Source organism: Lissotriton vulgaris, chromosome 9, assembly GCF_964263255.1.
Source record: "Lissotriton vulgaris chromosome 9, aLisVul1.2, whole genome shotgun sequence".
NCBI lineage: Eukaryota > Metazoa > Chordata > Amphibia > Caudata > Salamandridae > Lissotriton > Lissotriton vulgaris.
In genome coordinates, this window is record NC_141697.1 from 698,612,473 (window position 1) to 698,629,102 (window position 16,630).

The 16,630-nt window shown below is 43.6% G+C and overlaps 1 protein-coding gene across 10 annotated transcripts in view; it reads left to right on the forward strand.

Moving 5' to 3' along the window:
* Positions 1 to 16,630, forward strand: part of CLASRP (CLK4 associating serine/arginine rich protein) — an 893,416-nt gene that overhangs the window by 31,169 nt on the left and 845,617 nt on the right. For 4 of the 10 annotated variants that reach the window (XM_086938425.1, XM_086938430.1, XM_086938426.1 and 1 more), the window contains exon 2: positions 11,891 to 12,108. The exons of 1 other annotated variant lie outside the window; for it this stretch is intronic. The gene's annotated coding sequence lies outside the window, so the exon portion shown is untranslated. Of the gene's footprint in view, positions 1 to 11,890; positions 12,118 to 16,630 lie in introns of all 10 variants that reach the window. 5 more of the 10 variants (XM_086938423.1, XM_086938429.1, XM_086938424.1 and 2 more) reach the window with 2 other exon arrangements.

The following is a 16,630-nucleotide window of genomic DNA, read 5'->3' on the forward strand; positions in this document are numbered from 1 at the left end:
CCTGGATTTCCATTTCATGGAGTCTGGAGAGAAATGCGCTGTGGGAGACTTTGTCAAAGGTGGCGGAAAGGTCCAGAAAGATGATTGCAGTAGTGTGGCCTCGATCTAGTATGTGCAAATGTCGTCTGAAGCTTCATTAAGGGCCGTCTCAGTATTGTGGTTGCTTGAAGGGGGTGGGAGGGTTAGAGGTGGGGGCTAAAGCCCTTTCAGTCCAATGGACGTTGCATGCATGGAACTCATGCAATGAAGTAGGACTTTTTTAGATAGTAAGAAGCAAGCCAAACTAGGTGTATTGCATTTGGTGTGGGTACTGACAAAGTATGTTCGATAGAAGTGTGTGACTTTCCGAATAAACCATTTATTCTAATGGTAGTTGTTGTAAAGTACACCTTTTTGACTCGTCATCCTAACGTTTTGCCTCATAAATAATGCAATTTTGACAGAAGTGCACCGGGCTCCTTCTATCTAGGCCCCTAGTGCCAGATCTTTCCCTTAAAACTGTACTATTGTTTCCTCAATTGGCAATACCTTTAGCACCCCTGTAATTCCCTTGTAAGTGGTACCCTTGGTAACCATGGCACAGATGCTAAAGGGGGTCCCTAAGGGGTGCAGCATGTATTGTGCCACCCTTTGGGGGTCTCTCGCCACTCTCGTGCAAACTGCTATTGCAGACTGCGTGACATGGTGCAGACAAAAGTGAAGACATGACCAAGCACACCTCCTTTGTGCCATGACTTCAAACGCTGCATTTAATATATGTAAGTCTCTGGGATACTTTTACCAGCCGCCCCATTATATTGATGCTAGAATGATTAGAGGTGATAGACCTGGCAATGATAACATTTTTAACGTGGCAGTAAATAGCAGGTTCGAACCCCTATCTACTTTAGAGCAAATAGATTGACTCAACAGTAGGACAGATGACTCGCTGCCGCAAAGGTATGAGGATATATACCCAACATTAGAGAGAACGGACAACAATTTGGAAGCTGCTTTGAGGCCAGAAAATGCACCTCTGAGTATTCACCTGGGTAAGCCATTCGGAAATATCATTAAAGGGCCTTTTAGTGAAGTGAGCAATATGGTGGTGCAACATCAAAGTGTACGGGGAACAGCAGAAGTTATTCTTCTAGACACGCTAGTGGACGACTCCTTAGCGGAGTCGGGTGAAAGACCAGGCTTAATATGTCCCAATAGAGAATGGCCTGAAAGGCTGGAGGCCCATGAAGACAAGATGGGGAAATATCTCAGTATTATTTTGGAACATCGCTGGCCTTCGCTCAAAGCTCACAAATTCACTATGGTTAGACTTTATTGAAAAATGTAACATTATATATCTCCAGGAAACCTGGATCGTTGACCATATAAATATTAATATATAAAGGACGTTTCATACATCAGCTGTCCCAGCCACACATGGCAGATGTAAGGGGGGGGATAATGTTAATAAGGTAGCCATGGTAACATTTGATACTTACTATCAAATTGTGACCATGTATATAGACAATTGTTGTTATGCATTGATAAATTGTTATAATAATGCTAAAAGGGACCAAATTGCAAATGTCCTACAAAGATTAAGTTGGGATCTGAATAAATTACAGCAAGGGAATGTGAGAGAAGTAGTTGTTGTCTGGGGGGGGGGGTTGATTTTAATGTTGGCCTATGCCCATTGAGCGGAGGGAAAAATTGTGGGCTTCAGCTAGAGAGCAGTGATGAATGTTCTCACTTTCCCCACTCAATGTATGGGGAAGGTTTATATGAGATTTTATTATATTTTGACCTAGGTTTTACGAACAACCTATTCTCCCCTCCAGTTCCTTTTACTCAGACGTTTAATGGAAGAGGCACAAACTCAATCATAGACAACATAATGTTACCTGATAGATGTTCCACAAGACTTAAAAACTTTAGTACCCATAAGATTAGTGTTGGCGATCATTTCCCTTTGAGCATAATTTTAACGTGCCCTAACAAAATGCATAATTTAAAAAATGATAGTTATATGCGGTTAAAAACATAGCTGTGGGCAAAACAAACAGCTATTCACTACAGTGGGGAAAGTTAGACTCAACAGAGTGTACTAGTAAAATTGTTTAAAAAAAGTTCGAATTCCCTCTTAGTCTGTTTGGATGAAACAAGCTCTCATGCTGACAATCTAGAATCCTACGTCCAAACAAAAAGAGAGGCAGGGAGAGTAGTGTGACACTCTTATTCCCCGGTAATAGTCAATAAACAAGAAAAGAGTGTCCAATGGTAGTATTCGACCACCGTCAGGAGCAAGTAAACGGCTTCACTTAAGGCGTTAAAGAAAGCCCTTACTCACCACCTAGTGATGACATGCTTCATCATCGGGCCCCACCAAAAAGACCGAGTGTCTCTTTGGTGTGCTACAACGCTAGATTTACTGCGGAGCGGGTTGGTGAGTTCAGGCAGTGATGTGCAAAGAAAACTAGTGAGTGATGGATGGTTAAAAAATAGTCCGTGGTGTATCAAAATTAACTTTATTCTAATGATCACTAAGGACGGGTTAATAAAAACGTATGTGTTGGAAATTAGTCCACAATTGATTGAGTGGTAGTTTCCTAATTATCAGTCGACATGTTTCAGCCACAAAACGGTATGAATTTACCTGGCATTCATCAGGACTCAGCGTGTACTAAACCCTGGTGGAATGGACTCTCTAAGGCCAACCCTTACCTAGGGACCTGAAAGTGAAAATTAACAAAAAGGTGTAAAGTGCAAAAAAATTTGGAGGAGACATTGTCTTCCTAATTACTCCTGGTTTAGGAGGATTCCGGCTTTACGGTTTCTGCACCTGTAGATAGAAAAGACAAGGACATACATGTAGGACAGAACATACATTGAGTAATGATGCTGATCACTTATGTCAATCCATTGTGCTCCAGTGTGTGGTTTAAGAGACATTTGTGGTAAAATAACAATACAGTTATCACCACCATGGCTCCCAGACTTTTGACTGCTAAAAGTGGGTAGTGCTGTGTATTATACGTGCTATGAAAAAGTAGTGTCACTTAAAAAGGAAGGGTATTTCCTTGATCGCTATCAAAGTAAAATGCAGGCGCGATCGCGCTAACAGATTAAAAATTCTCACTTTTGTGGTGTTAAGGATTCACACCATGGGTCACAGGAGGGGGGTGGGAACGTAATTGGCACACCCTGCGATTTGTCGAAAGAAAGGGAGTAAACGCACAATAAGTTACATAGCATTAGATAGGTACTTAGCTTAGTGGTGTAATCAGAGGACGATTTCTGCTTCTACTCACGCCCTCGACGCTCGGCACCCACTGTGTACCTGCATCTACCCTCAACTGGACCCCGAAGATGTGGACGCGAGGACAGGAGAGCATTAAATGGATGTTTTTCGCTGATCAGCTTCCGGGTGGGCGTGGTTCGGACTACGTCGATGCCCACGTGTGGGCCAATCAAGGAGTTGTGCCGTAATCTGACGATTATCGTCACGTGGTCGCGAGGTTGTGCGGGCCAATCAAGAAAGGTGTTGTCTGTTGTTAAGGTGACAGCAGACTGAAAGACCGAAGCGTTCATTCACTCGAGTGAAATGGAGGCTTGGTCAGGTGCTCCAATCGGGAGCCCTTTGTTATGGAGCCCGGGAGTTTGTTTACGTGAATGATCACATGGAGATGTCAAATGTCTGCACAATGCGCGGTAGAAGCGCAAATATGTGTAAAGTGACAGAGCGGTTATTTTTGCAGAACATGGTATTAAATTTATCGTGAGGGGATTTTTGCAGAACATGGTATTAAATTTATTGTGTGGGGATGCTGAGTGGAGCGCTCCCTTCCTTACCATATGTCAGTAGGTATTAGGACATAGGTGGTTGGGGTTCTGTGGCAAGTGGAGCAATATATAAGATGTGTACAGTGCAGAGTGCTGAACTATCCCACAGTTATGGAGATGGCTGAGTGACAAGGGGCCCCTAGAATTCATTTGATCAGAGTTGCATGGGATATCGTCATTTAATCCAAGAAGGTTGGTCCCCACCCTATAGACCCACCGCCGTTCTTTTTCAAAAAGACGGTGATTGATGTTATTGCCACTACTAACATGTTCAAAAACTGTCCATTGCATGTCATTTGTTGTGTGGTTGAGTTCTAGAAAGTGTCTGCTCATTTTGGTTGTAGATTTCTTACATCTAATATTTGATCGGTGTTCACAGATTCTCTGTTTGACCCTTCTGCTGGTCATGCCTACGTAGCGTAGTTCGCATGGGCACGTAATGAGGTATATCACGTTTTGCGTGTTGCAGTTGGTGTGATCTCTCTGCATCCACGTCTTGCCAGGCTCGAGTTCTAACGTTTTCGAATGCGTCGTCAAATGGCAGACGCTGCAGTTAGAACATAGGAAATGGCCAACCACTTTTGGCAAGCCCCAGGTGTCAGTCACTGATCTCACTGTCTCTGTGGCTTTAGGTTTTGGTCGTGTGTGGACCAGTGCATCCTTTAGGCACATGTCAATGGAATGGAATGGAATGACCAAAACCTAAAACCACAGAGACATCAATCACCGTCTTTTTGAAAAAGAACAGCGGTGGGTCTATAGGCTGGGGACCCACCTTCTTGGATTAAATGACGATATCCCATGGAACTCTGTGATCAAATGAATACAAGGGGCCCCTTGTCACTCAGGCATCTCCATAACTGTGGGATTGTTCAGCACTCTGCACTGTACACATCTTATATATTGCTCCACTTGCCACAGAACCCCAACCACCTATGTCCTAATACCTACTGACATATGGTAAGGAAGGGAGCGCTCCACTCAGCATCCCCACACGATAAATTTAAAACCATGTTCTGCAAAAATAACCTCTCTGTCACTTTACACATATTTGCGCTTCTACCGCGCATTGTGCAGACATTTGACATCTCCATGTGATCATTCACGTAAACAAACTCCCGGGCTCCATAACAACGGGCTCCCGATTGGAGCACCTGACCAAGCCTCCATTTCACTCGAGTGAATGAACGCTTCTGTCTTTCAGTCTGCTGTCACCTTAACAACAGACAACACCTTTCTTGATTGACCCGCACAACCTCGCGACCACGTGACGATAATCGTCAGATTACGGCACAACTCCTTGATTGGCCCACACGTGGGCATCGACGTAGTCCGACCACGCCCACCCGGAAGCTGATCAGTGAAAAACATCCATTTAATGCTCTCCTGGCCTCGCGTCCACATCTTCGGGGTCCAGTCGAGGGTAGATGCAGGTACACAGTGGGTGCCGAGCGTCGAGGGCGTGAGTAGAAGCAGAAATCGTCCTCTGATTACACCACTAAGCTAAGTACCTATCTAATGCCATGTGACTTATTGTGCGTTTACTCCCTTTCTTTCGACAAATCGCAGGGTGTGCCAATTACGTTCCCACCCCCCTCCTGTGACCCATGGTGTGAATCCTTAACACCACAAAAGTGAGAATTTTTAATCTGTTAGCGCGATCGCGCCTGCATTTTACTTTGATAGCGATCAAGGAAATGCCCTTCCTTTTTAAGTAACACTACTTTTTCATAGCACGTATAATACACAGCACTACCTACTTTTAGCAGTCAAAAGTCTGGGGGCCATGGTGGTGATAGCTATATTGTTATTTTACCACAAATGTTTCTTAAACCACACACTGAAGCACAATGGATTGACATAAGTGATCAGCATCATTACTCAATGTATGTTCTGTCCTACATGTATGTCCTTGTCTTTTCTATCTACAGGTGCAGAAACCGTAAAGCCGGAATCCTCCTAAACCAGGAGTAATTAGGAAGACCATTTCTCCTCCTAATTTTTTTGCACTTTACACCTTTTTGTTAATTTTCATTTTCACGTCCCTAGGTAAGGGTGGGCCTTAGAGAGTCCATTCCACCAGGGGAGTCCTGATGAATGCCAGGTAAATTCATACCGTTTCGTGGCTGAAACATGTCGACTGATAATTAGGAAACTACCACTCAATTAATTGTGGACTAATTACCAACACATACGTTTTTATTAACCCGTCCTTAGAGATCATTAGAATAAAGTTAATTTTGATACACCACGGACTATTTTTTAACCATCCATCACTCACTAGTTTTCTTTGCACAACACTGCCTGAACTCACCAACCCGCTCCGCAGTAAATCTGGCGTTCTAGCACACCAAAGAGACACTCGGTCTTTTGTTGGGGCCCGATGATGAAGCATGTCATCACTAGGTGGTGAGTGAGGGCTTTCTTTAATGCCTTAAGTGAATCCGTTTACTTGCTCCTGACGGTGGTCGAATACTACCATTGGACACTCTTTTCTTGTTTATTGACTATTACCGGGGAATAAGAGTGTCAAACTACTCTCCCTGCCTCTCTTTTTGTTTGGACGTACTTAGCAGCGCAGAGCTTTGAGAGCTGTTCTTACCCAAGCCTACCTTGGTTGGCTTTCTTACTAATTTTAAATCTATATTCTCTCACTACCGTGTGGTCACCATGTCGAACCTAGGACTAACGTACTCTGAGTCTGAGATAGCTGACATCCTGTCTGACTCGAACCTATTTGCTGATCTTGCAATTTCGCAAGCAATAGCCCATACCTCTGAATGGGAAAATCTTACTGAAGTCAAACGCGAGAGAATACGTACCCATTCTCCATGGTACCATACTGAAACAGTACCTCCTTAAAAATACGGCTCCTAGAGGGCTATTGGTCACCAACGCCCCTAGGATTTTCCTGAATGATGCCACCTTTAGGAAAGAATGGGCCATGATCGTGTGGCACTGTACCGCGACTGGCTCGTCCTTATAATTAAGACCGCTCTGAGACTTTCCGAGACCCTACTGGTTGAAATTCAAGAGACTGAGGCTCGTTTTAAAACAACAATAACAGTTTCCAAAAAAAAGCTAGATGAAATTAATAAAGATCTAAATGAGTACAAGGAGAACCTAATGCAAGCCAAAGTCACAAAGTTTCAAAAAGATTTACTCGCTCCTGACGGTGGTCGAATACTACCATTGGACACTCTTTTCTTGTTCATTAATCTAGAATCCTATGCACAGTTTACAAATAAAATAAAGAGACCCTGTGGGTCGTGAACCGGAAAAACCCAGTGAGTAATCCAGGGTGGTTTGGCTCACACTGCAGTAAAGCTGATGCAAAATTAAAATGTGCTTTGCACAAATCAGACAGGAACATCAATGAGAGAAGGCTGTGCAGAAGGGAATATAGTCAGGCCCAGAAAGTCCGGAAAAACAACCTAAAGGATGAGGCATGGGTAAGGTTGCACAAAGCATCACAAAAGAGGGACAGCGCAGCATTTTGGCAAGCAGTAAATGCCCAATTCTTTAAAACTAAAGCTATGCCAATCCTAGAGATTGCCATTAGTGAACACCAATAGGCGGACTTCATTTCCAAAGTATATAAAATGGAAAAAGAGAATAGCATTCCTGATAACATACTGAATTCACAGGGGCCATCAACTATAGCTAATTATTCCCATTGATCTCTCCTTTTCTCTTAAAGAAGTAACACGTGCGATAATTGAAAGTAAGGGAGGCAAGGCACAGGGCCCGAATGGGGATCTCGGATGATCTCTACAAATCCAATTATGGGGTCCACTTCTAACGCAGGCTTTGGCCTCCTGCTCCACTGGATTTATTGAGACCTGGTCGGAATCTTTCCTTGTGCCTATTTTAAAAAAAGGGGATCGGCAGTATCCTGCATGCTATAGACCGATATCCCTGCTGGATTCATTAGTAAAGTTTGCGGGTCGGATAGTGTTTAACCGGCTCCAAGACTGGGCGTAAGATAATCATGTGCTGTCGGACATGCAATTTGGGTTCCTTCAGGGTTTGGGTATACTTGAACAAGGACTGAACCTCAACATCCTGATCGGGAAGTAGACGTGGTCGAAAAAAGGTAGATTATTCCTTGCCTTTGTAGATCTATCGGCAGTTTTCGACTGCGTGATACATGACAAACTGCGGGAGATTTTAGCCAGTATGGGGGTAGAGACAACATTGATCCAATTTTTAAGACAATTGTACTGTAACGCTAAAGCAAGAGTCCATTACGGACTTGAGGGAGAATGCACTGCACATTTCAGCGTACATAGTGGGGTTAGACTGGGATGTGTCCTGGCACGGTTTTTATTTAAAATTTACACTAATGGCTTGGAACAAATGCTGATAGAGGAGTGCCAGGACTTACTACAAATAAACAATCGTCCTATACCTGCTCTCTTGTACGCAGACGATGCAGTTCTAATGGACCGCACTCAACTCGGCCTCCAAAGATTACTTACTAGTTCCACGAGGTACATGGAGAGGCTGGGTCTTCGTGTTAACATTTGTAAAACCTATGTAATGAAGTGCGGCAGAAATAGTTCTAGGTGCAGGGGCATTTTTATTGGCAATACAAAGGTGAAACCCACTATACCATTTCCCTATTAAGGTATTTTATTCGACAACAAGGGGACATGGCACCCGGCAGTAAATAATAGGAGCTCTTTATGAAAGCTACTGCAGCCCTGGCCAATTTTGCAAGAAAGCTGGGTAGAAAACCACCTGTGGAACTTCTCCCAAAAATATTGGGCAAAATGTACCAGCATAGCAATGTGTGGTGCGGGTGTGTGGGGTTACTGGGATACTAAATCTATTCAACAAGTAGAGAATGCCTTTTTAAAATAACTTTTTGCAGTTCCGGATAGTACTTCCACCTATGTATGCCACTCAGAACTAGGATTGCCCTATATTTCAGACCTAATAAAAATTCAACCGGTCCTGTTGTGGCACAGGATCTGGACTTCCCCCCAAAAACATTTTTAATTGTGATATACTGAAAGATAGTCTTGCGTAATATTTGGCCTTGGAGATCCCATGGCTGAATTACATAACATTTTTTATGAATTACATTGGCCACTCTGAATTTTTTAACAACCCTGGGATTTTACATTCTTTTACCAGAAAACATCTTTAAAATGTTGTTTGACACACATGGAGGCAAGTAGACTTCGTATTGAGGCAGTTAAGCCATCGGTTCAGTCGAATCAACTCATACTTACTTCTTATGGCATACAGATGTACTTAAATCACACATTAAGCGGGTTCGATCAATTTGTTTTAACCCATTTCAGACTTGGTCTCTATCATCGGTTGATAACTTTTCCCGAACCAAATGACTGGTCTCCTACACTAAGTAGTTGCCCTTGTGATAAACAATCTCAGCAAACAAATATGCATGTGGTTTTATTTAGTACATTTTATGTAATGCAAAGAAAAAGATGGATCTTACCTGTTTTACGATTGTTGGGGTTGAAACAATGCAGGCCAGCGTTTTTAGCATTGCAATTTTTAGATAATAATTGTTTCGCAAAGTCAATAGCATCTTTTTTTAAAAGCATTGTTAACTTCAGGAAAAGAATTGTCATATGAAATTTACTGGAGAGGATAAAACGGATCTGTAAATTATTGGAGGAACTAATCCTTGTATCCATGAGTAATGTATTTTTTAAGACATAGGGTGTATTTTATAATTATGTAATACTGTCTTTTTTAATTGTTTGCTTTTATGGTTTTATCTACAAAAATCGAATACAGCTGGCATTGATTGATTGATTGATATATGTAAGTCACCCCTACAGCAGGCCTTACAACCCTAGGGCATGGTTCATTATATTACATGTGAGGACATATCTGCATGAGCAGATATGCCCCTGTGATGTCCAATTCGGTTCTTGGATATTGTAAGTGAACAGGAAAGCCTTCTTGAGTATATGTACTGGGCACTGGTAATTTAGAGTTCCTCAGCTACATGATGGCTTCACTGAAACCAAAGATGTTTGGTATAAAAAATTGTGTATTAATAAGCCCACACTGATTCCAGAGATGGATTTATTAATACATGCAATCAGAGGGTACCTTAGAGGTACCCCCTGAAAACCTGCCAACCACTAGTGTACTGGCTGACTGGTGTAGACCAGCCTGCCACCACAGACTGGTTTTGGAACTCCTGCAGGTGAGAGCCCACGCTCTGAGGGCAGACACAATGCCTCCTCCAACTGGATCTGTTGTCACCTCCAAGCAGGATGGCTAAGTGATCAGCATAACCAGGTAGGAGGCTTCAAAGGCCTTTGCCGCCCTTGATATGCGGGTGGCATGGTGAGCAAAAGAATGCTGGATTTAACCCAGATCTCTTGACAGGGGGTGAATGTTTTGATTTGTTCTGCGTTCCGTCCATCAATTTTGTGTCTTCTGCTTTCTCGCCCTTTGATATGCAACCCAGGCTTTCCCCAGACGGGGGAAATGCCACCCCCTGCCCGGGGCCCATTTGGCAGTACTACAGGCAGGAAAATTAGCTAGTCCGAAGGCATGTTTACTGTTAGGCCAGTTCCACCTTTAAGGTGGGCTTCCCGATGTGATCACTAAAGCTAGAATTCCACTTTCTTGGATTTTGGTGTAATTGGGTTCACCGGGTCAGGGTTATGCCCACTTCCCAAAGGAAGTGGTCATATAGGGGATGTAGTCACCCTAAAGGTGGGTAGCCCATTGGCTACGGTCTGTCACTCCCCTTAGCACTCCTAGAGTATTTTGGTGACATCCCTGGTGCCAGAAACTCTGATAAGACTGACCCAGAAAAAGAGGACAAAGATGAGCTGCTGAAACAAGAACCGAAAACTGGCCATGGACTTTTAGATGCCAAACCCTGGCTGCACCAGTCTTGACAATAGTGAAGAAACCGACTCGTCCTGCAGCTGAAACTCTACCAAGAACCTTGGTAGACTGCCCTTTGCAAACTGCCAGCAATCTCCTTTGGAGTAGAGGAGATACCTACTCCTTTGCAGTCTGCAGTCACCAAAACAACAGAGTCCTTGTACAGTGCTGTCGCCCCCGGGTCATACTGACACTGCAGCTGCCCAAGAAGAAGTCACCATTCTCTGGAAGGTCAGATTTCTCTCTCCGCCAAAGATGAACCAGCGCCGCACAGCACCAATACCCTGGATACCAGACCCCTTCCAGCAATAAAAGCCTGGTTTAGGCCATTCCAGACTCAAAGCCGAGCAGCCATCGAGGGACGCCAGCACCACAGAAACCCACTTCCAGAGTGGCACAGCTGTTCTGGTTTTTGCACACTCAACCGGCGAGACCAACAGCAGCAAGGTTCTACGACTCACCAGCCCAGCTGATCTAACCGTTCTGCACCTGAGCACCCAGGCCCGGGTTCTCGATAAGGCTGTGCTGCCTTCCTCGCAACACCCTTGTGAATTTGAGCCCCCCGTTGGAAGCTCCCGGACGTGTCCCCAAGTCCTCCTCTGCAGCTTGTTTGTAGGTGGCCCGTCTCTCCTTTAGTGTAGCGCATAAGGCTGCCTACACGACTAGAACCTTTGCACACAGACTCCCCAGGGCAAGTAAACTCTAGCTGCTGGGAATACTTTAGCCCGTACCAACCTTTCACCTGATACCAAGAAACCTACGGCAAGTACCTGTATGTGTCTTTTTCTCCCATGGGAGAGCCTTATGCATAAAGACGCATTTAAGTGAATATTTTACATATTTTAAAAAAGTACTTCCTGCTTACTAAGTTCCAGGTATCAAAATCTATATAAAAATACGAGTTCTTTCTCTAAATTGGTTTTGAATTTGTTCTTTGTGTCTTATTTATTGCCTCTGTGAGTACAACAAATGCTTAGCACTACCCTCTGATAAACCTAAACCGCTTGCCCATTGTACCACAAAAGAGCATATAGTGTTCTCATTTTTGCATCTGTAAACCAATAAGAGTTGCCTGGAATCTATACAGTGTACTTTTCCTTTATATAGAGATCCAGCTACCTACACCAATGAACTGCTAATGTTTTATTCTAACCAGGAGAAATATATTTTTATTTTCTTGCAGGTGTAGGCTGTCTGACCCAGGTGGTAGAGAACCCTTGCACTGTTGTCTCCAGTCAAAGCTCCCTTCCCAACAGACCGGCTGCATCATCGCTGACCAACAAAGGCAATAAATGACAGTACTTTTGAATTGTAGCCATGCTAAACTGAAACTCCACAGCTCACCCAATCGTTCTCTGCATGTCTGTTTTGGACTGTTATGATGGTGTTAACATAACTACTGTGAGTTAGGTAATTATAATACTGTTAATTACATGGCCGAAAGTCTGGTTTATTGCATGATGTACATATTGTCTTATGGAATCTATTTTTGCATTTATTTTAATTGTTTATTTAAGGGATTTGTCAGTAAAATTTGGATGTCTTTTTGCATGATTCTTTAAATGATTTAAAACATTGGAAGAGTAGCGCATTGTCAGGCCCCGAACATCTCTTCATCTGCTTACCTTTGCAACAAAGATTTAATGAGGCCATAGGATTTGACCTCTTTACTCGACCCAAGTAGCAAGCAAGTCAACTCATTCTTAGTAATATTTGCATTCACATAGAAAAACTTTTCTTACTTGTATTACTATTAGCTTAGTGTATTATCACATGCATGTATCACGAGTAAAGTTTGGGCAGAGTCTATCACGTCACCCTTACCATTGACCTTCTTCAAGGGCTAAGTACTAGAACGTTCACATGCCAGCATCACCTGTCAAAGATCAGTATGGTTAGATAAGGGTCAGTCACAGGACGAATTGGCTTCTGAAAGACTGGTTCAGTGTTGCTTTACTGAAAGAGTAGATCTGGGCAAGTTCAATCACATATCTGGATCACATCGGAAAGGCTGGAAGTGGAATTAGTTATGTCTGTCTTGCATCACAGAGGGCAATCGAGTTGGGGCACAGTAACATCACATATACCTTTTTTGTATTTGTGGCTTCTCCCTAGCACTACTGTATCACATGAGAATTAAGACATAAAAGGTAAATGTGTAGAGAGCACATTCATCTAAGGGTCTCATGGCGCAATTGAAACAAAATTGATTTTTGTTAACAAACTAAATAGTACTAATTTTATCAACCCCCAACAAATAAAAGGCTTTTAGGTCTTACTGGGGTTTGAACCTGTGACCATGCGGCCAAACGTACCATCTGTGCAATAGATGCACAGGTTCGCTGAGTTACAACCCCTTTTTTTAAGGCAGTCATTTTGATAAGTTAAAATCTCTACACCTAAAATGTACATTCCTCTGATTGAAAACACAAGGTTGCATAGAGACATGGTTGCTCTAGAAACCTAACATTGTATTCAACCAGTATGCGCACCAGCTGGCAAATTGTTACGCATGAAGTACAACTAGAAGAGGAACAGATGTAAGTGCTCTTCTTTCTAGAGATACTGTTGCCGGACCAAAAGAGTAACCATTAACTCCCACTGTTTCAGACTTGTCCAGAGAGGTTATCAAGGAACCCACTGCAACAAAATCTATAACCCTAAGGGTGAAAAAGAAATAGTTTTTCCTCTGGATATCCACCAGATGTTCCAACGTGTGATTTCCCACATCCACATATTAATGGACATTTGTTGGATCAGATCGTCTCTAATTCCACCTAACTGGTAATAGGAGACCCAATCCCGGTCATTTGATCTGATCACTGTATTTTCTTGTTCAATGTCCCTCTGGCCAGTCCCATGGTAACCCGTAAGGAGGGTGTTAAATGTGAAACCAGAAAATGGGTGATGGTCACCCCGAAGACCCTCAACACTGCATTCTCGAATGGGGGGCACTCGGCCTATAAACGACATTGAGTCGGTCAACCAACATCTCGAAGACTGGATCATGGGGGCCCTTGATAGGATTGCACCATTGAGGGAACATCGCACTTCCTGCTCCAAACCATCAGCAGAACGGTTTAACGAGTAGCTCCTGTTATGGAACAAAATCCTGCAAATGTCTAGAACGTATATGGCGTAAAGATTTCAGTGGCAATAATAAAGCCACCAACTCTTTGACCCTGAAGGAATAGCACAAGCGTATCTGTACCATACAAAGCAAATTTTATGCACATAAGATAAAGTCCACATCCAGTTCCTCCCGAAAACTCTTCCAAATTGGTAAATCCCTATCATCTCTGGAATGTGCATCCGCCCACATAGTTCCATCCCTAGAGAGCTACCACCTGATTGCTCTCTTTTAAGACAGTCGCAAACATTTGACTACTTCCTCCCAACAATAAGAATTCCAGTGACAAAAGGCCTAGTTTGATGCTCCAGCCCATAACGATGACCTCCCCACTTTCACTCTGCCCTCCCTAGATGAATTTCACACTCTCCTCATTATATTTAAAATCTGGATCCCCTTCTGATCCATCTCTTCTGAGAATTCTGGTCCATGGAATGGAGACCATCGTTCCAAGGTTGAGCAATCTGCTCAACATCTCCTTCGCAACTGGAATAATCCCTACTTGGGGCCAAATTACGAGATTTTGGCATAGCGGTGCAAACCGCTGCACCATCGTTCCGCCAAAGCTTTCGTGGTCCGCCAGCCAGACGGACTACAACTTATTCGTAGTCTGGCAGGCAGTGTGGCGGTTCTCCTTGTAATGCCTTTTAAAAAGTCACTGCAATTGGATCGCCTCACAAGGATCCTGCATGGCATGGACTCGTAAGCACACACCGTGCAGGAGCCTATGTGCATGCACACAGGGGAGCACATGTTATTCCCCCCTGGGTGCATCCACATATGTCTGAAGCACGGGGGCCCTGTAGGGCACCCTTTGTTTTCTCTCTGCCAGGCTTTTCATAGTGGGGATACCATCATGAGAAGCCTGGCTGAGAGGCAATTCGTAATATGCTTTGCGGTCCCGCGAAGAATATTGCAGCCTTTGCCCGCCACTCCTACACCAAGTAACTGTGTTCCCTGGCGGAGCCGGCAGTTCTAGTGCGGTCAGATTGCGAGAGTCTTAATCGGGCTGTCGTACCGTAGGTGCGGAAATGGCTGGATCCGCCACCGCTGCACCACCACGAGTCTTGCGGTGAGAGGACAACCAGAATCGTAATCTGTTCCTAATGAAATCATGCTATTGTAAAACCTCTCCTTAAAAAACCTGTAATCGATCCGTCCCTTCCAGAAAACTTCAGTCCCATCTCACTTGTCCCCACGTTTAAAAAAATCGCAGAGAAACATATTAATGATCAGCTGATACGTTTCATGGAATCAAATAGCATACTCCACAAATCACAATCATGATTTTTTGTTCAGTACCGAATCGGTCTTACTGCCTGCCTTCAAACCTCTTCGATTCTGTGCTGACCAAGGCCAAACTGCTGCTCTGATTATGCTGGACCTTAGTGCAGCATCCAATACCATATCCAATGGCCTCCTGTAGAAGACCTAGGAAACTACTGTATCAGGAGCCTAGCCTGAACGTGGCTGGTCTCCTTTCTCCATGACCGTACCTTTTAATTGGACAAACTCTCTTCGGTTCGGGAGTGCTTCCCCTATATCTGGGATTGCCTCAGGGCTCAATATTTAGCCCTACATTGTTCAGTGTTTACATGCAACCCTGGCTGATGTCATTAAGTGGCACATTGTCACCATAGTGTCCTATGCTGATGACACACAGCTTATTGTCACTCTTTTTGGAGGAGGATAGGGCTGCACCTCAATTTAGATCTTGCCTTAGGTATGTTGCAGAATGGATGAATAGGAATTGCCTAAATTTGAACACTAATAAAACGGAGGGACTCGTTGGGAAACAACCCTCCGTCTGGTTATCAGTTGGGTAGCCAAAGGAACCTGGCCCTACTCCAGACCCTAAGCACAAAGTACAAAACGTGGGCTCTCTGTTTAACTCCAACCATACTTTTGACAGGCAAATATCCTGCATGGCTGGGAGGTGTTTCGGCACTCTTAAGACTCTGGCCAAAATCATGGACCTCCTTTTTATATCTTTCGCGAAAACAATTGTTCAAGCCTTCTAATGTCCAAATTGGACTACTGTAACTTACTTCGCATTGGAGCTACACAGGGCAGATTAAATAAACTACAGAGAGTGCACAATGCGGCGGCACACCTCCTGGTGAAACTTGCAAGAAGGGCACCCGCAGGCCCTGCCCTGGAAGATTTCCACTGACACGACTGAAGCAAGGACAGTAAAATGTAAGTACATGCCAACCCTTCTGTGAACATGGAAGTGGAAGAGGAGGGGGCACCAGGGGAGGAATCAATGCAAACAAGTAACTGCTCACAGAGTACCCTCCTACACAAGTCACCGGTGGGAGGGAGAATCTGAGAATTACTAGATGAATGGAATAAGGTCTCTGACAAATATATACAAAATATCCAAGATGTGGCTATTCCAGAGTTAAAGCCACCTCAAACAATATCACTGAAGAAGGGAGACTCAATATCGACTACGACAGGAAGTAAATGACCTGTTACGCAAACAAGCTTTAGAAGTAGTATCAATACATGCCTCAAAAAATTATAAAAATGTTACCAGACCTGTGGGTCTAGTGACTTGAATAATCTGCTCAACCTAACCCATAAACTGGTCTTAAATTGTATGATTCTATGCAAATATTTTATTTCATTGAGTTGCTGTTTATTGCATTACCACATAGAAGAGCACCTTCAAATATGTTGGTTTAGCATGTCTGCTGTAAAACGACTATTTAGTTTGAATTGATAGACTATAAACCTTTGCTCCATGTCTAATAAGAATGTAGCCCACATATAGGGTACATATAACCC